Source organism: Pygocentrus nattereri, chromosome 6 (assembly GCF_015220715.1).
Source record: "Pygocentrus nattereri isolate fPygNat1 chromosome 6, fPygNat1.pri, whole genome shotgun sequence".
NCBI classification, from domain to species: domain Eukaryota; kingdom Metazoa; phylum Chordata; class Actinopteri; order Characiformes; family Serrasalmidae; genus Pygocentrus; species Pygocentrus nattereri.
The window spans coordinates 27,505,739-27,527,045 of NC_051216.1; the positions used below are offsets into that span (position 1 = coordinate 27,505,739).

The window sequence follows — 21,307 nt, forward strand, 5'->3', positions numbered from 1 at the left end:
AAGGAAGCAGAGGCAGAGCAGGTTGAGAAACAGACCGAGAGGACGTATTGGGTCGATTCCCACGGGAAGGATTTCGGCGAGATAACAATTGGTCGATACGGATAGCCAGAGAAATGAGTTGGTCCAGTTTGAGGCCGTCATCCTTGCAAGCAAGCTCAGACTGGACCCGTGAGTTAAGACCATCACGAAATACGGTAAGTAGAGCTGGTTCATTCCAACCGCTACCTGCAGCTAGAGTTCGGAAGCGTAAGGCATACTCAGAAACTGAACTAGAGCCCTGTTGAAGGGAAAGAAGTTGCTCCCCACAGGACTGTCCTTCATGGGCGTGGTCAAAAACTAAACAAAGTTGGCAAAGGAAGTCAGAATAGGAAAGAGTTTGGAGAAACGACCAACTTGCAGTTGCCCAGTCTAATGCTTTACCTGTTAAACAAGAGATTATAAACGCAATTTTAGACTGGTCGGTACTCGGTGGGGAATTACTAAAATAAACCGAGCACTGGAGAATGAAACCACTGCACTTATTTGGGTTACCATCATAAGGCTCCGGTTTACAGATAGGGAAAAAGTGACCAGAAGCTACAGAAACAGAACCTACTGTTTGGTCATGCAAATGGGACTAGAGATTAGTGGTGAGAGATTGTAAACCAGCAAAGATTTGAGTGAGCTGAATGCTCTGGTTGTTTTGCCGGTTAGTTAACTCACCCACACTCTGGTTGAGGCCAGCCAGCGTCTGCTGGTGCTGCCCTAAAACCTGGTCGTGGTTGGTTAAGCCAGAGAGTAAGGCCTCAGTATCAGCTGTCTCCATTATGGCCGAGTATTCTGTCACGACTGCCCGTAACAGGTGAGACACTCGCTGAAGGATATTACAAGGTATAATTTAATAGGGCAATACAAGAGAATCATAAGGGACCGGCAGGGTCAAAGACAACAACAACAGCAGCAACATAGACATACCAGAGGGTGGTCGGACAGAAGAAAGGTCGGTACACGGGAGAGCAAAAACCAGGTAAAGGGGCTAGGCTAAAGGGTAGAGATAAGTACAAACAAAACAGCAACAGAAAGGCAATCAATGGGCAAGGCAAAAAAGGAGAAAACGAAGTACAGGCAAAGGTCAGAAATAACCAAGGAAAAGAACAAGGAAAAGAACAAGGAAAAGAACAAGGAAAAGAACAAGGAAAAGAACAAGGAAAAGAACAAGGAAAAGAACAAGGAAAAGAACAAGGAAAAGAACAAGGAAAAGAACAAGGAAAAGAACAAGGAAAAGAACAAGGAAAAGAACAAGGAAAAGAACAAGGAAAAGAACAAGGAAAAGACATCGTAACAGAGCTAGAGGCTAGATAATACTCAGCACCAAACACAGGAAACAACAGGGCTTATATACACAGGTTCACAGGTGTAGACAATCTCACTGATTAGAAACAAGGCGAGCCGGAGTGCCGGAGTGTCACATGCTCAGCAGAGTCACTGTAGTCCATAGGTAGAGCATGCTGGGAATTGGAGTCCATGGAGGTAACAGAGTCCAAGGCAGGCAGACTGACAGCGTCAGAGCTGACATCTACTGGTACAAAGGCTTTGAATTTATTTCTTGGTCTCTGGATTTAGTGCTGTCCTGCAAGCTATATATAAAAGAGCAGTTAGTTTGAGAATGGTCCTCGGAGACAGATGTGTGAGGACAGCTTTCAGACAGTTTTAGCCATGTTCTCTACTTCATATGTATTTTCATTCCCGAGAGACTTCCATATTAATAATAAAACCTGCAGACCTGAGCTGACTTTCCCTACTGCACTCTCTCTCTCTCTCTTTCTCTCTCTCTCTCTGTCTCTCTCTTTCTCTCTCGCTGTCTCTCTGTCTCTCTATCCTGCCTTCCCCCTTTCTCTCTGCAGTCTCACTTTTGTAAACTGAGGTTTTAAAGTAGGAGCGGGCAATATGGCAAAAAAAATGTTATCACAATGCTTTGGACTTTTTCCTAATATATCACTAGTATCGTAATGTTCCCTTTTTTAAAAGATTTTAAGGTGGGACTGATAAGGCATTACTTTGGCAATAAATAAATAAATAAAGATTTAATAGGACAGATTATGCCCACCTCTTTTTTGAGGGGCAATCAACATGTATCCAGTTGGCATTGGTGTAAAAAAAAATCAGAAAACCAGTCCAACAATCTAAGAGCTTATTCTTACCAGGTATGAACCTGTGTTTCATATGTGGACTGTATCTGGATCCTTTGGCTGGATTCCATTTACACTTTTCACTAAAATGCATCCCTACTGTGACTAGATGACATCTGATTTTACTTTCCTGCATAAAGTAAGCAAATGTTCTTTCCATTTTCACTCCTTTTTACTTTCTCCTTATGATTCACGTCAACAAGCTTGAATGCCTTAATCAGCCCAGAGTGCATGTATTTTTTCAGCTTTATAGGGATGCAGCAAAGGAAGGCTGCACAAAACTGTTTGGAAAATGTGGTGTGGAGTTTTTAATGACATGTAATGAAGTATATATATATATATATATATATATATATATATATATATATATATATATATATATATACTTCATTACTTGTCATTACTTCAAAACATGGCCGTTGTTTTTGAGCACTCAACATTTTCTTAGAAGTGCAATCAGCCTCTAAGACATGATTGCACCAGTGTAAAAGCTTACATCTGGTCTGAAACGAAAAGTACAGTGGCTAAAATTGGATATGGCCTTTGCAAATTGATGCACCCATTTCTGTGTTTTTCAATGCATGACTACACATGGAGCAAATACACACTTACACATTTTTGCTGTGTTACCATGCTGCTGTTAATATGCCCTCTTTAACCAGTCTGTGTTCGATATTCTCTGTAACTGGAGAGAGTTAACAGGCTCATATGATACTTCACCTCACTTTTAAATTGTCTTGTAGTTAAACTACAGTTATAAAACTGCAGAAATTTAGAAAAAAATTACTAGTTTATGCAAATTACTACAGACTTGCTAAACATGCAGTTATGGTAAAGTACCACATACTGTATCTATATGTGACTGGCTCTAACAAAAGCTCAATAGTAGGAACATAGAGTTTGAACCTGGCCTCAGATCACAACAGAAGAGTTTGAGATAACCACAGATTTCCATAGAAGGTACAAACGAGAGGGCAGACCTTTTTAAAATGCAGCCAAAGGGCATGTTTAGGTTCAGTGCTTGACTGAAAGCTCCAGTTGTTCTGCCACCATCACCACTAATGAGGGGTCATTGTGGGGCATTAAAAGTAAAGATGGGCTGCAAGGACAAAACAGGCTCTCCTAGATGTCAGTGTGTTAAAACTAAATGTATCTTTTTCACTGTAATGGTAATGTAATACTGTCATTCATGTCAGATATGTATATTTTTCTGCCTGTGCCTGTATTTAGTCATTTTCTAAAGACAGGGCAGGTGTAACAAGGCAGGTGTAACATGACGCTTTATTAGATACTCAGCCTGCAAATTAGACATACCTTGATGATTTAATGCACAATTTACACTATTCATTCTATTCATCAGAACCACTTTAGAATGGGTGGACTGTTGCACTGCTGTGTCAAGAATGTGTCTGAGAAGTTGGGATAATAGATGCTCTACAGCTTGTATTGGCCAACACATATACTGGCACACAGGAAGGAGGTGGACTTCATCAAGTTCACCTACCCATTTATGTCATAAGTAGACCTTGGAAAGCCACATTATACATTTTATGCAAGTGGTGGTAGTGAAATAGACCTGTGTGACCAATTAGTAAAACATTAAGAAGCTGTAATAAAAAATAAAAATAGCTAGATATAAAAACTGTAAGAAATTCTAAAATAACAGAGAAAACTGTATAGTAAAGAGATATTGTTATATTAAAACTAATATCCAGAATATTTCAAACGTGGATCTCAAAGCAAGTAACACATAAAAAACAGTATATTATTTATAACTTTGTTCGCTTCTTGTTCACAGCAACGTCAAAAAAAAAACCTGAAAATGCATTTGGGCAAATGACTTGCAATATTTAACTCCATGTTGTCTAAATTATTATTAAAAGTCTTAAAAAGGCAATTTATGTTAACTTTGTAATTGGCATTGTGAGTGAAAATTGTTTTCTTACAAATATTGTGATGTATTGTTTTTGTTTTTTAGTTCTGAAGTTAATCGGAGGTCGGGTACCACGATGACCTACAGCTACATCGGAATCCACTGCTTACTCTGTCACTGCAGGTCGACAGCGGCTGTTACAGGACCAACACATGCCTAGTTCAGAAACAACACTAGAGCCGGTTTATGAGGAGCCTGGCCACTTCCTATTCCCCCCGTTATATCTAAACAGGACTGCTAAACAGCAGAGGGCGCCCGTGAGTGAGTCCTCAATGAATGGGAGTAAAGGGCGCTCAACGGCTAAAAATGAAAAGCTAAAATTTACATTTACATTTACAGCATTTAGCAGACGCTGTTATCCAGAGCGACTTATAAGAAGTGCTTTGTCAATCTAGAGAAAGTATCTTTGCTAGTTACCAAGTAATAAAATAGTTTCTAATCACGTTTCTTACGTTTCTTTAATTTTAGAAAGCAGAAGGATGTATTTCACTAAAAAGGAAAGAAAACACATATATTTTTCCTTTTTTTCTGCAGAAAACAGGTTTTGGGCAGCAGAAGGCGGGCATTACAGCGAGAGCGTGATGATTGATGGGCGAGGGGAGCAGCTCATTGGCTGTTCGCGCTCACTGCCGCTTTAGACTCCTATAACTCGAGTTTAAAAGCTCTTAAAATATAACAGCGGTGTTAAAATGTTTATGCTGTTTTCTGTTCAGGAAATTATTGTATTCTTTTACATTAAAATGTTTAAGCATCGAAAAACTATGATTTTGCTCAAACGCTCCATATCAATCTATTCATTTAGCCAACTCACTCGGGAGCGTTTGAGAAAACTGGAAGACATTGCAGAGTGGAAATTCTCCTCTCGACGCGCTCTACAGCTCCATCCTGAGTATTTATCCCAAGACATGTCGCCCTCTGCTGTTTGTAAAAACTTTATAAATGGTCACCAAGAACACCATTACAAAACCACGTTTTAAAATGTTATTTATTATTATTATTATTGTTGTTGTTGTTGTTGTTGTTAATAATAAGGCTTATTATTGTTAATTATTATTAATAATAATATAAATTATTGTTATTAATAGTAATAATAACAACAAAAGTTATTATAATAATAATAATAATAATACATATTTTTTACTTTTATTTTAAATATTTGGCTCTGATGGCTCTGATATAGGCCCTTTTCACACATCCGGGTTTGGAACGCGGAAGTAAAAACAGCGGGCTAGGTCGTAACGCTACCGGCGCAATGGAGCAGCACAGCAAATGTTACTGTAGCGCAACTTTTTGCTCAAACAGCAGAAGAAAACAACCGCATTTGAGTTTTCACGACTTGCCAAGAGACGAACATGTGCGTGTTAAATGGATTAGAGCAATAAGGAGAGACGAAGGCGGCCAGTTTGCTGCCGTGCGGGGCGGTAATGTGTGTAGCCAGCACGTCAGGCCCGAGGAGCTAAACTCGCTGAGGGAGCAGAGTTGGACTGAAGAAGGGATCGGTTCCATCACGATTTGCCTGGAATGAGTTTGGGACTCATCATACGAGAGAGCCAGTACTCGTCTCGGTTTCACAGAGGTGAAGGAAGTGGAGGCCATGCGGTGTGAGCCCACTGCTAAGGTTATGGAGCAAGACTACTGGGTGCTCCATCTCCTGGTAAATAACGTCAACTCATATGAATATACAGGATAAAACAGTATAACACCCCTCCGAATAAATATATATCTGAATAAACAATATAATACCCGTCTACTAAACAGACTGGATATACAGTGTACCTGGTAAACAGTCTGAGTATACAATACATACATAAAAACAGCTCCAAGATACAGTACTTCCATAAATGGCGTATACGAATTTTCAGTAGGCCCATTTTAAAATACAAAAAATAAGTACATCTATTGCAGTTGTTCAAACACTGAAAATGTTGTGAAACCCATAAATTCATATTTAAATTTTAGATTAAGTTTAGTATCTTTTCATCTAGATGAAATGTCATGCCTTAAAAATGTCATGTGCTGTGACCATGATTTATTTAAAATTAATTAATTTCTTTGACAAACAACTTTTTTTTTTTTTTTTACAAGTTCTCAGTAGTATAAAGTGTTTAGAAACAAAGATTTGCATAATCTTTGAGTTTTATAGTGATCTCATATTTTTGCTCTGTATTGTCCCAGTCGCTTTCTTAAATGAAGTAACAAACTTATTTTTCTTGCAAATCGCATAAAACTTTTTTTTAAAAGCCATTATCTCAAACACACTCCATCAGCGATTAACATTTCAGCCACAAAAATTAGATATTTTATTTTAAATTTAGTAGTTATTGCTATTATGTGTTGCACCACATGATGAATATCCGCTCCAAATTACATGAATATCTTTAAAACTATTTAAAAAGATCAATAAACGCTAAATTTCATACAAAAAGCAGATTTGAACAGCAATGAAAATGATAGAAAAATTCATTTCTACATTTCACATATTATGCACTGTAAAAAAGTTTGTTGGTTCAACCTAAAAAAAATTATGTAAATTAACTAGTTTTATTCTAACTAAATAAATACTTTGAATAAACGATTTTTTCATTTAAAATGTTTTTTAATTGAATAAGACTTTTACTACACAAATTCATTTAAGTTTGAACTAACAAGCCACTTTTTACAATTTGTTGACAAAGGAATTTTAGTGCTGCACAGTGCTATGCAAAAGTGAAAATAACTTAACACCTCTCCTACGGCGAACACACTCAAATATGACATGTTCCTAGAAATTTTAGGGCACGAGTTTCTGTTTGTCTGCTGAGTTTAAAGGTGAGAAAATTGAAAACTGTACTTTCATTGGAATTGTTGAATAAGAAAAACTACCCATGGAACCTTTCCTTGCTGTTTTTTTCTGGTACACAGTAAAAAAAGATTCTTAGGTAACCCTAAAAAATTACTTAAAGTAGTAACAAGTAAATTAACAATCTTTTTACTAACTAAACAATTATGAATGTTTTTCTTTTTAAGTCAAAATAAATTGTAAAGTTAAGTACAGCTAATTCAGTTGTTGTCACAACATATTTTTTTTTAGGTAGAACTGAACAAACTTTTTACAGTGTGGCTAAAACAGTAATATAATACAGCATCATGCCATAAATCTGCATTGTATAGTTTTTCATTTTGAACTAATGATATATGACAGTAGATGCAATGTTAACAAAAAATGCATTTCCACCAGGTAAAGAAAAATATACACAAGAGCAATTTTTATTTTAAAAAATTGTGAAGAAAGCTCATTTCCGCCGCTTGTATTCACAGTCTCATTCTTTCGGTCATTACCCACAGCTCATGACCATAGGTGAGGGTCGGGATGTAGACCGACTGGTAAACAGAGAGCTTTGCCTTGTGGCTCAGCTCCCTCTTCACCACTACAATCCAGTATAGTGACTGCATTACTGCTGCTGCCTGTCCCAGCCTGCAGCTGATCTCATGATCCCTCTTCCCATCACTCGTGAACAAGACCCCGAGATACTTAAACTCCTCCACCTGGGGCAAGTCATTTCCCCTTAGCTGGAGTGGGCATGCCATCCTTTTCCGGGCTAAGACCATGGACTCTGATTTGGAGGTGCTGATCCACATAGCAACCGCTTCACACTCAGCTGCAAACCGCTCCAAGGGTACTGCTCCTGAGGTCCGTGCAGTATCGCAGAGGTGCGTCAGCCATGACAGCCCCACAATATCCAGAGCTTTAAGCATCTCCAGATGAACCTCATCCACCCATCCACTTGCCTTGCCACTGAAGAGCTTGCCAACAACCTCAGTGACCTCCACCTGGTAAATGGAGCTTGACACGCCACCGACCTACAATATCCTCATTTGAAGTCAGAGTTTCTCCACCCTTGCCGAATACAGCTTGGGCGCAGCCACCCCGACCACTCCTGAGTCGCCGGACAGTTGTCCAGAACCTTCTTGAAGCCAACTGAAAGTCTTTTTCCATGGCTTCGCCAAACTCTTCCCACGCCCTGGATTTTGCTTCTGCCACCGTTGCGGCTGTCACCTTTTTTCGCCTGTCGGTACCTCTCTGCTGAGTCGGGAGTCCTTCGGGCCATCCAGTCCCTAAAGGCCTCTTTCTTCAGCTTGACAGCCTCCCTCACTACTCATGTCCATCAGGGGGTTCTTGGGTTACAGCCCTGACAGGCACCCACAAGCTTTTGGCGACAGCTATGTCTGGCAGCTTCCACAATGGAGGTTTTGAACAGGGCCCATTCAGACTCCATGTCCCCTACCTCCCCCGGGACATGAGAAAACCTCTCCCAGAGGTGGGAGCTGAAATCATCCCGAACAAGAGCCTCCGACAGTCGTTCCCAGCACACCCTCACTATTCTCTTGGGCCTACCAGGTCTGACCATCAGTTTTCCTTGCCATCTGATCCAACTCACCACCAGATGGTGATCAGTTGATAGCTCAGCACCTCTCTTTACCCGAGTGTCCAGAACATACGGTCCCAAGTCAGATGAAACAACAACAAAGTCGATCATTGACCTCTGACCCAAGGGGCTCTGGTACCATGTACACTTATGAACATCCTTGTGTTCGAACTTGGTGTTTGTTATGGACAATCCATGCCTAGCACAGAAGTCCAATAACAACTCACTATTTGAGTTTTGATCGGGCAGGCCATTCTTCCCAATCACGCCTCTCCAGGTAAGTCTATGGAGTCTGTAGACGGGACCCTTTCCACAACCCCCCCCCCCCCCCCCCATTTGAGTACTCTGACCTGTTGTTTGGTGAATAAGCACAGACAACAGTCAGAGTTTTCCTCTCTGCCATTTTAATTCGCATTGAGGCGACCCTCTCGTCCACCGGGACAAACTCCAAATGTACGGCCGCCAGCTGGGGACTCGTGAGTATCCCCACCCCCGCCCGGCGCCTCTCACCCTGTGCAACCCCCGAGTAGGAGAGGGACCAACCCTTATCAAGGAGTTTGGTTCCAGAGCCGACACTGTGGGTGGAGGTGAGCCCACCTATATCTAGTTGGTACCTCTCAACCTCCCGCACAAGATCCGGCTCAAGAGCCAGTTTCTGCCGCAAGGGCCTAGGCCGCCAAGGGCCCCCCTGCAATCTCCCACTGCCTGTGCAGCACAGCACCGCTCCCCCATGCTGGACTTTTCGGGTGGTGGGCCCATATGGTCCCCCCACATTGCCTCTTCGGGCATTTGACATTTAGGGCATCCTACCCCTTCAAGGCGGGGGGCAATTATTTATCATCACCACCAAGAATTCTTTGGTGATATGTAGTTGAACTTAGCTTTCTAATCACTAGCTTCATGATTTAATTTTCCCATTCCACGTTAAATGGTGCAGCAGCCTTGGGTACCAGACTGTAGCTGCTGCACCATTTAAGGTAGAACAGGAAATTTCGCTAGGTAGCAACTGAGACATCGGCGTGTTACTAGCAATTTTATGTGTGTTATGAAGGAAATGACCATTTGTAGTGCACCTCTGAAAAATCTTTGTTTAAAAGGCCAAACTGCCCTAACACTACACCCTACTCCTCTATCTCAACAACAATCAGGACAACCCTACCCCTAGACGTGAATGTGTAAAACGGAGGGGTAGGGCTAAGTGTTGGGGGCAAGGGGTGAAATGGGATTGGGCCTTAGATTGATTAATGTGATAACAAATAACGTATGTTAGCTAAACATTGCACATTTATATTTACTACATCAATAAATGTCAAGTACTGAGCTTGACTTAAGTTTAGTCACATTTTTCTTCACAGTAAAACTAGGCTAATATCTTCCTTCTTTTGTCACAGGAACAGTGGATGCTGCAAGGATAAATGAGCTTGAGCAGAAAGTGATGGAGCTGGAGAACAAAATAAAGAAGTTTACGTTCCTGACAAACCAACCTAAGATGAATCATTGCTGCTCAACTGATGAAGAATTTCCCCTCTGAGGAAATGTTCATGTTGTTCTGGGAGTCTGTTGCACCGTCAACGTCTAGAATAATTTACAGGGCACAGAGGGAGGCATATGAAACACCCAGTCCTGATCGCAAACTGCCCCTCATCGGCTATGTTTACATGCAAAGATTTTTGCCAATCCAATTGAATACAATTGGATTACAGATTCAGACTGAGGTGTTTATCTGCTCACTCAACGATCTGATGAAAATTTTTGTTTACATGCTCGCTACAAGTAATCCAATGTAAAATGACGCGCATACGTGGAGTACCGTTTAAACCTTTCGCTATGACGCGACGTGCATGCGCAGACCGTACTTACACATTCCAATTGGAATGTAATCGTATTCAGGCGTTTACACGGATATTATTCTTCTATTTAACAGATTATTTAGAGGTTTACCCACCTCGCTCAATCGGATAGAAATTGTATTCCAAATGGCCTCAATCAGATTAGTTTATTCCGATTGACGTTTTTACGTGGATGTATTATATTCCAATTGAGCTATTAGTCAGATAATTAACGGATTATCAGGCAGCATGTAAACGTGGCTATTGATAAATGTTTCCTGTTTCTTTGTCGCATTGCTGCTAGTCTCAAGAAACAAGTTTTGGCATCAGTGTTCAAGGTCAGTTTGTCAACAGTTAGCCACATCATCACAACATGGGCCAGTTATTTTTACCTTGTTTTGGGGTCTCAACCTTCATGGATGACTCAACAGCAGGTGCAAGCTACCATGCCCGAAAAATTTTTCCCAAAGATCTCTGTGCTGATGGTGGTCCACTGTGAGACAGCAACATCACTCACCCTACAATCTGAAAGCTTCTCAAATTATAAAAATCAAGGGACTGGTTGGGGTTGCTTCCTGTGTCATCATCAGATTTGTTTACCTGCTTTACACCGGATCCATCTCAGATCAGGAAATAACCCAGAGGTCTAACTTCACCAGGCTGCTGCAAACAGGAGATGGAGTGATGACTGATAAGGGCTTTCAGATTGAAAGGATGTTAGCATAAGTAGGGGCCACCCTGATCATTCCCCCCTTCAAGAAGTTCAGTTCAGCAAGGAAGATGCTGAGAAGACACAAGCTATAGGACATCTAAGGCTGTTAACACAGCAGGTAAAAGTGGCACAAATCTGATCTTTTTCCTCAAATGTGACACAGATGTATCATTTGTGTGTCAGTGTGAACAGCAAAAAATGCATTGAATCTGACAGTTTCAATTCCAAGTTGAGACACTTTCATATATGGTACTGAAATCCGATCGTATCCGATCTGCGGCAATGCGAAATCATTAGCATCAGCAAATCATAATTTTGCGCTGTTGAGACTCAAACATTTAGCTGATGTTTCTGAACCAAAATGTTAGAGGAGACTCATCGCAACCGCTCCGTGTTTGAAGAAGTTTCGAACAAAACAGCTGAGTACAGCTGGAGGAGCCCAAGGCAGCAGGGTCAGAGAACAGTTTAAAGAATCAGAGGACAAAAACCAAAGAAGTGGCCATGACGAATAACGCGCCCTTTTTACAGTGAACTCGTACCCATTGAGGGTGATGAGCCCAACTGTCAAACATCAGAACTTGATTGCTCCTGTGTTGCTGGCATAGACGAAACAGAGCGACTGGTGTTCTCTAGTCATCATGACTGTTTACCTCTGGACGAGCCTCGTGAAGCTCTGTTCTTTTGGCATGTGGGTCAGTTTGGAAGCTGATCTGTTCAGACTGATGTCACATACAGGTCACATTTAAAAGATAATGTGAACAGCTAAACAAAAAATTGGATTTGGTGAGAAAATCAGATTTGGGTCACTTTGGGTCACTTGGGTCACTGAGTACCACATCTGGGATGGGGTTGTCCCACTTTCCCTCACAGGCTCAGTCAAGCAACTTTAGGCCTTTGCTTGATGTCAAACTACCAGAGTTCCCTGGACATCAAAGAGGATAGACCTGTTTGAACTCATCTGTTCATTAATGGGTGTAATTATTCAGTCATTTTCAGGTTTTAGAATTTTTCAATGCAGATTAAAGTATTTCATTTTAATTGACTCTGTACAAAACTGCTTACAAGCTCAGTGTAAACCACCCACTTTCTCAATCACTCTCGCTCCAGTTACTATAGTTTCTTTCTAGTTATTCAGGAGTTACTGTTATTATTGTCCAAATGATGTTTTTATATGTTGTTGTTGCTTCTGTTTAACAACACTGGATATTAAAAACGCTACATAGATTCAACTTATTATTAAGTCATTTCAATGGATTTAAATAATTCTAGTCCACATTTTTAGAATTAATGTTTAAACAATAAATCTGATACATTTTTAACTCACTTGTCCTTGGTGCTTTCTGTATGTTTCCGCTGTATTCAAGGTCACAGACTTTTTCTAAGTGACTAACTTTTCTGCAATGGTATTTCAATAAATAATGTATTCCAAATATACTGATTTTAAACAGTATATCTGCAGTTACCAGAATTGAAACATTCTTTAGAATATGACCAAAATATTAGTATTTTCACAGTGAATGTATTTACCCTAGGCATCTGATTTTTGAAGTGAATTTAATGGTGAAATGTGTATCTATGTGCACTTAATAAAAACAAATGCAGTAAACAATTGGCAAAAAACGATTGTTTTCAAATAATTCTCAATGCTGGCTTATGTGCTTCATTTAGAAAAGACAAAATTCATATATTCAAAATAAAAAATACACATTTATTTATAAAACTCAATACTTTAACAAACAAAAACAATACTGCAACAGCAAAAAGAACCAACGATTTTAAAATCTTCATTTACCAACTATACTAAGGTCTAGGTCTATACTTTCTCATTTAGGTAGACATCCATGTATACGTGATGATAAAACATGTCTAGGTTTTCTTTCATGGACATTATTAGTCCTTGGTCCTCTGAATGGTGACATCAGAGTGAGTATCTGTGATGACATCACACCATTCAAGACCAGTTATGGCAAGCTGTCTGTGTACCTGCCAGTAGTATTTGTGAGTATGCTTCAGCTTGGCCTCACCTCCAACCTCCTCTTAAAATGTTTAACCTCCATGACTGATGGCATGTTGCAGCACTTCACCTCTGCCAGTCCAAATGGTGGTGATGCTCTAGGGTCATAAACCCTTGCATCTGGGCTTGCTCCAAGGTGGGGAGCATCTGGATGGATGATGAATCCACACAGTAGTACTGATACATAGCATGCATTGGAGTACTGTTTTAACACTTCAGACACCAGTTCCTGTCCTCATGTCCTGGGTTTGTGGTGTACCTTTAAGGACTCTTTTTGCCAGGACTTGAGAAGAAGTTTTTCCACAGACATGGCACGCTTCATGAAGCCTGCTTGTTGTGGTATGAGGCCAGCACACCTCAAACCAAAGCTGTGAGCTAGACTGCTCCCGTGTTGTCTCTTCAATGGATGCTTGTGGGGCAGTCACTTTTAGGCTTTCCAGGTGACATTTCTGTTTGTAGTTGGGTGTGAAGTCTAATTTGAAGTAAAGTTTATAATTCTCAATGGGTAGTTGTGGGTATCGTGGGGCATCTGGGTGCTTGATTAACTTGTTACTTTCAGGTGGGCACTGATATGACAAAACTGAGCCATATGGCACAGGACCAAATCTGGAGTCTACCATGATCAGCTCTTTATCTCGATGCTGCATGTTCATGTTTCTCAGTTTCTCTGCAAGTTCCAATATGTGAGGGTCAGGAAAGGGACCTTTACAACAAAAGACAAAACAGAAGACTTAAGTTACCTTAAGGCATGTATGAATGGTTACTCTTTTTCTCCATGTTTCTTAGTATTATATTAGATGAGCGATGTATGTTGAGACTATTTCTCAGATAAGTAATGTATCTTCAGACCATTTCTCAGGTAAAGCAGTGAACTTTTAGACTGTTGCTTAGGTAAGTATGGTAACTTTAGACTGTTTTGGAAGTAAGTATAGTACCTTCAGAACATTTTTAGGTAAGTATTGTACCCTTAGACCATTTAATAGGTAAGAATTATACCTTTAGACCAGGGGTGTCCAATCTTCGCTGCATAGGGCTGCGGTGGCTGCAGGTTGTCATTCTAAACAACCAACAGCACACATGATTCCACTTGTTTAACTAATTGGTCAGTCTTCAAACAACTGATCACATGTGCTTCTGCTTGGCTGGAATGAAAACCTGCAGCCACACCAGCCCTTTGCAGATAAGACTGGACACCTCTGCTTTAGACCCTTTTTTTAAGGTATGTACTGTACCTTCAGAATGTTTCACAGGTAAGAATTTATATTCAGACTGTTTGTCTGTGACATGAAATTGTATTTTATGTTTTTAGGCATTGTGAATTACAATGTATCTGCATTGATTACTTTTAAAGATATATTATATGGCTGAAATGAATTCAGCATTTAGTTCATAAAAGGCAAATCCTCGCCAATTGTTTCTCAGTAGGACATCAGAACTATGTAAAGAACTGTTTGATTTTCAGATTGGCTCATTTATATGTACTAAATACCTTTGTATATTATATTTAACATATTTTCATTCATTTAATATCTAGTACAGAATCTTACCCATACAGAACTCTTTGAGAAATACTGTTATCAACTCACCTGGATATGCTTGATAAAATGTGGACTTCACCCCTGTTCTGCTGGTGGACTTGGGTTTCTGTACTTCCATGTCACTTCTGGCTGTATTCCCTGGAGATCTTTTTTTTTAGAATTAATCACAGTAGGAGCCAAAATGCTTCCTAAAAGCTCTAGGGACGAGCATAGTTTTGTTTAATGTATGTGCATAATTTTTTAAATGTATGTGGTTAAATGTTATGTTAATCCAGTTGCTTTACCTTAATGCATTGGCTTTTATACTATGGAGGTCTTATACTATGAGGTCACGTGTGACCCGCAGATGTTTTTTTTGCATTTTTTCTTTAAGAAAATGAGGGAGCCACACAGTTTTCTGTCCATGTTGTCGTGTCACCGTGCTGTGGACTAAATTTAGTATCGTAGGTTCGCTTGGCTACCAGTGTGGAACACGTGTCAGTTAGGCGGCTCAGCCTGTACTTTTGATTTGAACCCCTAATTTGGCTCCCTGTTTATGAACCTTCCTATCTAAAACACTTGCACTCTGTGGGGCTCCTCATTTTTTTCCTCATAGATTGATGACACCCAGCCCTTACTGTCACTTCCTCAGCGATTGTATTTGAAACTGTATACAAAGGGGGAAACACAGTTCTTTAAACTATCCAACACAAAGTTTCATATAAACACATCCGATCTTTAGCAGTATAGTAATTGTTAAAATAGGGGTGAAAATGTTAAACTGCTAGCTTGTTATCTACCGTTATTCATTCATTGCCCTCGAGCTAACTGCTAACTAGCAAGGGCTAGCTAACCTGTTAAAAATTAATTACCCTCAAAATTGAAGAGGTACCCCTCAAAAAAGAGTTTGTAACCTTTTTCAGCTTTTGCTTGTTTTGCAGCTGACACCTCATCTCTGATTCAAGAGATGTGGGCGAAACAAATCCGTGGAAGACTTGTGTAGAGACGCAGTGAACTCCATTGTGGCGCCACTGTGTTTACCCTGCTAAACTAAAGTGGGTTTGATCGAAGAACTGCACCGGCTTTCTTTTGGCAAAATTTTTTTTCGCTTCTGATTGTTCAAATTCGTGACTTTGTGTTTATTTTTTATGATATTATGATATTATGCTATTATATTTTATAGACTTTTCTTGAGAATTTTATTATTTTGTTTTTTAAATGGTTGGCTTAAAATGAACTCCATGTACAGGCCTATAGCAGGACCCCCGTAGGGTTCAGGCTGGAATGGCTCATTTTTTCTGAGTGACATCTTTTGTAGAACATTCTGGTTCGCGTGGATGATTCCGTCACTGAACCGAGGTTATATATGTAGGGGTGAAAAACCTCCTCTTTCCACAGTTGCACTTCAGCGTTGGAATACTGCGCTCATTGTGTTCATCACTCTGTTAGAAATGAAAGCGTCGTTTATTGTGCTGTTTTCAGTGAAGTATCCTGAAAAATGAAGCAAGTGCTTCAAATTTGATTGCACAGTTAAGCTGTGATGTTGCTTACGTGCGATATTGCACATTTGTCGCAGAGCAGGCAGCATGAAGAGAAGGACTGGAGAAGATGGAGGAGCTCACACAAATCACGTTGTATAATCTCATCGCTATGAATGATGCAGAGCTTGAGGAAGCCCATGCAGGGCAGAGTGAGTGGTCTGAGAGTGCACTCAAAGTGAAAAGAGAGCACCTCAAGAGTGCTCTTAAAGAGGAGAGGGAGCACCTTGAGAGTGTTCTTAAAGAGGAGAGGGAGTGAAACACGGCCATGCGGAGCTACTTGAAAGATCTAGAGCACGAAAACTTCCTCCTGAAAAGCACATTGCTCAACTTGAAGATGGGGGTGATGAATGAAAAAGATAAGCGGAGAGCAGAAAAGGAGATGATTAGAGAAAAGGAGCATCTGGAGGGCATGGCCATGGTGAAGCAGAAATTAAAGGATTTAGAGATTGGAAAGAGAAGAGGTGAGAAAGAAAGGAAGGAGCAGAAAAAGAAGCCCAAGGAGAGAAAAAAGCAGATCAAGGAGGAAGAGAAGAAGTTGAAGAAGATGCAGGAGATGAAGTCAGGAAAAACAGGCTTCTGGAGAAGATTGTCTGCTCTGTGGAGAACAAACAGAAAAAATGTTTCACAGCTAATCTTTTTTTACAAGTTTATATTACTGTATAGTGTGTGTTGTTTCAACTTCGTAAAGCAAGTTTAAGATACAGATGACTTATTAACATGAGTTTTGTTCACTCACACTTATTTAAGTTAAAAGTAAGACGACATTAATTTTCATTAGTCGTTCAGCCATGTGGTGAAATTATATTCAGTTTTATAGTTCATATTTAGTCATACTGTGCATTAAAGCATCTATCCGGTCTAAATGAAGATCTGAATGCATTTTGAGTGGGCTGAGAGACGGTTTTTGAACATGTAATTACAGAGAAAACGTGGGGGACAGTTGACCTGTTTGTTAGCATCGTTTGCCTCGCAGCTCCAGATTGAAACTAAAAAAAGCAAAATGTGAAATCCATAATTAATCCGCTACATCACAAAAGGAAAATGGTGTACATTTGTTTTACCAAATTCACCAAACTACTGTGTGTGTGTGTGTGTGTGTGTGTGTGTGTGTGTATATATATATTTTTTAATATCCAAGACCTGCTCACTCAAAGATTAACAAAATAATTCCAGGCATTTTTTTCTGTTACATTGTTAAAAAAGAGGAAGAATTTGTATGTTCAGGAAAATAGTGTTGTTGTTTACAAAATAAAACTATTTCCAAAATATACATTGTTTAGAAAATTTTAAATACACTAAAGTATACTTTGTGCAGTTCAGGGAGCCGAATCCAGTTCAGGAACACGAAAGTCAGGCATATTTCATTCTGTGCTTTTGTACATTGCTACTTTTGACTTTTACTGTCTGACTGAATTTTACTGTTTTGTTTGTTAAAATTACTTGAAAATATTTAATGTGACTATGTGAATATCTAATTGCTGCCAGCCAGTTACTGTACATTTCAGTGTTCTTTTTACAGTGTAAAAATGTGATAGAATGATCAGCAGAGCTTTATTTTACTGCAAAAGAGGATTTTCATTTTTACATAAAAATCTAATTTTGTTGAGCCAGAATAGGCCAGTAAAATGCTGGGGCCGCATGCTGCCCCTGGTCAGCTGTGTGAACGCTTTGAAATGGGAAGTAGGAGGTTCAGAGTGCCCAATTGACAGGAGTGCAACACATCTGTCACATAAAATGGCAGAATAGGGTCAGCGGATACGCATAGTGTGCAGAGGTCACCAACTTTATGCAAAGTCAATCACTACAGACCTCCAAACTTCATATGGCCTTCAGATTAGCTCAAGAACAGCACGTAGAGAGCTTTATGGAATGGGTTTTCATGGCCGAGCAGCTGCATCCGAACCTATATACATCACCAAGCATAGTGCAAAGTGTCAAATGCAGTGGTGTATAGCGCCACCACTGGACTCTAGAGCAGTGGAGACGTGTTCTCTGGAGTGAGGAATTGCATTTCTCCATCTGGCAATTTGATAGACGAGTCTGGGTTTGGCGGTTGCCAGGAGAACGGTACTTGTCTGATTGCATTGCGCCAAGTATAAAGTTTGGTGGAGGGGGGAATATAGTGCAGGGTTGTTTTTCAGGAGTTGGGCTCGGCCCCTTATTTCCATTGGAAGGAACTCTTAATGCTTCAGCAGATCAAGAGATTTTGGACAATTTCATTCTCCCAACTGTGTGGGAACAGTTTGGGGACGGCCCCTTCCTGTTCCAATATGACTGCGCACCAGTGCACAAAGCAAGGTCCATACAGACATGGATGAGTGAGTTTGGTGTGGAAGAACTTGACTGGCCTGCACAGAGTCCTGACCTCAACCCCATGCAACATCTTTGGGATGAATTAGAGCGGAGACTGCTAGCCAGGCCTTCTCGTCCAACATCAGTGTCTGACCTCACAAATGCGCTTCTTGAAGAATGGTCAGAAATTCCCGTAAACGCAGTCCTAAACCATTTGGAAAGTCTTCCCAAAGACCTGAAGCTGTTATAGCTGCAAAGGGTGGGCCGACATCATATTAAACCCTATGGATTAAGAATGGGATCTCACTCAAGTTCATGTGTGTGTGAAGGCAGATGAGCAAATACTTTTGGCAAGATAGTGTATTTTGAAACTCTTTAAATATGCATGAAAGATTAACAAAATAATTCCAGGCATTTTTTTCTGTTACATTGTTAAAAAAAGAGGAAGAATTTGTATGTTCAGGAAAATAGTGTTGTTGTTTACAAAATAAAACTATTTCCAAAATATACATTGTTTAGAAAATTTTAAATACACTAAAGTATACTTTGTGCCTTTGTATTTTTACATTTAAAATGTTGAAGTTAAATGAAGTGAAACAATAAATTAAGTTTTGTGGAAAAAAAGTGTCTTCATTTTATAGTATAAACATGCCAATTGCATTTTACAAGCACATTTTACAGTGTTTTTTTACAGTGTAGTTTGTACCTTAGAATCTTGTTTCTCAATCCATGTATTTGTTCATAAGCTTGGTCTGGTTCGATTATTGCCACTCGCTGTAGAAACTCAAAGCAATACTTCATAGCTTGAGGGTACTGGAGATTCACACAAAAGATGATAACCATAAGCATGGCAAAGCTGCATGGAATATCTTTGAGGCTGTTTTGTGCAATGGTCTCCTCCACCACAACTGCCACACTGAAGTTCCCTCAAGTAAAGGCAGCCTGCTCACATGGAGCAATATTCATATTTCAACCATTTAACGACCTCGTATTTCTGAGGATCCAGTGGTATTCGGGAGAATATTTAACACAGGGGGCGATAGAGGCGATTTTTCAAAAACCCTTTTCACTCTGGCCATAGGAAAATGCAGCTTAGACTCGGAGTTCCTAATATGGGCATAAGAACATGGTGCCGACTACAAAATGTTGTCATGACTACAGTGGTCTATTGAGGAGCAGCTCTCATGCTAAACATCATGCAAGTTAGCTAGTTAACGCTATCAGTCATGTCATGCCATGCTAATATGTCGAGATCACCTATAGTTACAAAAACCATGAACTGTTGATTTGAATATTAATGGAATATATCTTTATATCTTTATATAGTGTGTTTCACAATAAATCACAACCATTGTTTATTTAATCTTCTCTTTTTGTGCCCGTTAGCATGACAGCAGACCTGGCAAGGATGTTATCTAGCTAGTTCACTGGTGTTGTCTAGAGTATCTCTTAAAATAAGCAAAATGAAACATTAATATATGGTCAAAAACATTAAAAGCACATATTAAGTTAACGCGCATCACTATTTCATTGCAGTTGCACTGAATAACAAAGTACGGCAGAAGAGCCATTTCACGCCCTGATGATATGTTTCCTGTTACTATTGCACATGTGCAGGGCCTCCAAATAAGACTTAGTGGAAAAATCTAACAGAGCTTATACAATTCAGTTAAATTTGTTTTGGATTGCTTCTAATGAATATAAATAAGTAAAGAATATTTTTATGTTTTTTTTAAATAAGCTTTATGTAAAATATTTGCTTAATGTTTATGATGACCATGAATCATCATCAAAGTGATGTATGTATGTATGTGTGTGTACATATATATATATATATATATATATATATATATATATATATATATGTATGTATTGTCTAGGCCTAAAATAGTTTTTGGGGTAATGGGGGAAAACATGATTAGTGCTTGTGTTCATTTTAAGATTTTAAAAATGAAATTTGATGTACTGCAATGGTTCACTTGCATATATGTTGAAACTTTGTAGTCTGATATCTTTGATTGGTTGTTTTCCAAAGTTCCTTTTCTCAAAATATTCTCTGACAAAGACATAATTTACGGACTTATTATGGACAATTGCAATGATGACTTTCTCATAAACACTTATCATCCTGGGAACATTTTTCATCCACAAAGCCAAATACTTTAAAGTTTAAGCCGAAGTTCTGTGTTTTTCACAATGACTTTATTTTGTATTGCAAAGCTCTTAGACTGATGCTTAATAAGTACGCCCACTAACTCTGTTCTTCAGTTGAAGACTATGATTTAGAATCTAAACCCCATCTCTCTGTTCTGTTTTCCTTCCTTTCCTCTGTATTCTATTTATTTATTTTCTTCTTTGGTTGCACCCATCCTTTTTTCTTTTCCTTTGTTTGCAGTACTCTTTTAAATTGCGCCTTTTGTATGTAAATTGAGCATTTTTGTATGTAAATTGCGTTGTCCGTATGTAAATTGCGCATGTATGTAAATTGCACCTTTTATGTGTAGATTGCGCATTTTTGTTTGTAAATTGCGCATTTTGTATGTAAATTGCGCCTTTTGTGTGTAAATTGCACTTTTTGTATGTAAATTGTGCCTTTTGTGTGTAGATTGCGCATTTTTGTATGTAAATTGTGCCTTTTATGTGTAGATTGCGCATTTTTGTTTGTAAATTGCGCCTTTTGTGTGTAAATTGCACTTTTTGTATGTAAATTGTGCCTTTTGTGTGTAGATTGCACATTTTTGTACGTAAATGGCGTTGATCGTATGTTAATTGCGTTGTTTGTATGTAAATTGCGCCTTTTTTGTATGTAAATTGCGTATTTGTCGTATGTAAATTGCGCATTTTTGTATGTAAATTGTGCCTTTTTGTATGTAAATTGTGCCTTTTGTATGTAAG

At 39.3% G+C, this 21,307-nt stretch overlaps 1 long non-coding RNA gene across 1 annotated transcript; it reads left to right on the plus strand.

The window, feature by feature from the left end:
• Positions 1-5,314: 5,314 nt before the first annotated feature.
• On the plus strand, positions 5,315-12,367 carry LOC108431482. Its single transcript, XR_001858156.2, has 2 exons — positions 5,315-5,755; positions 9,899-12,367. It is a non-coding gene; the product is annotated as an uncharacterized LOC108431482 (long non-coding RNA).
• Positions 12,368-21,307: the final 8,940 nt, after the last annotated feature.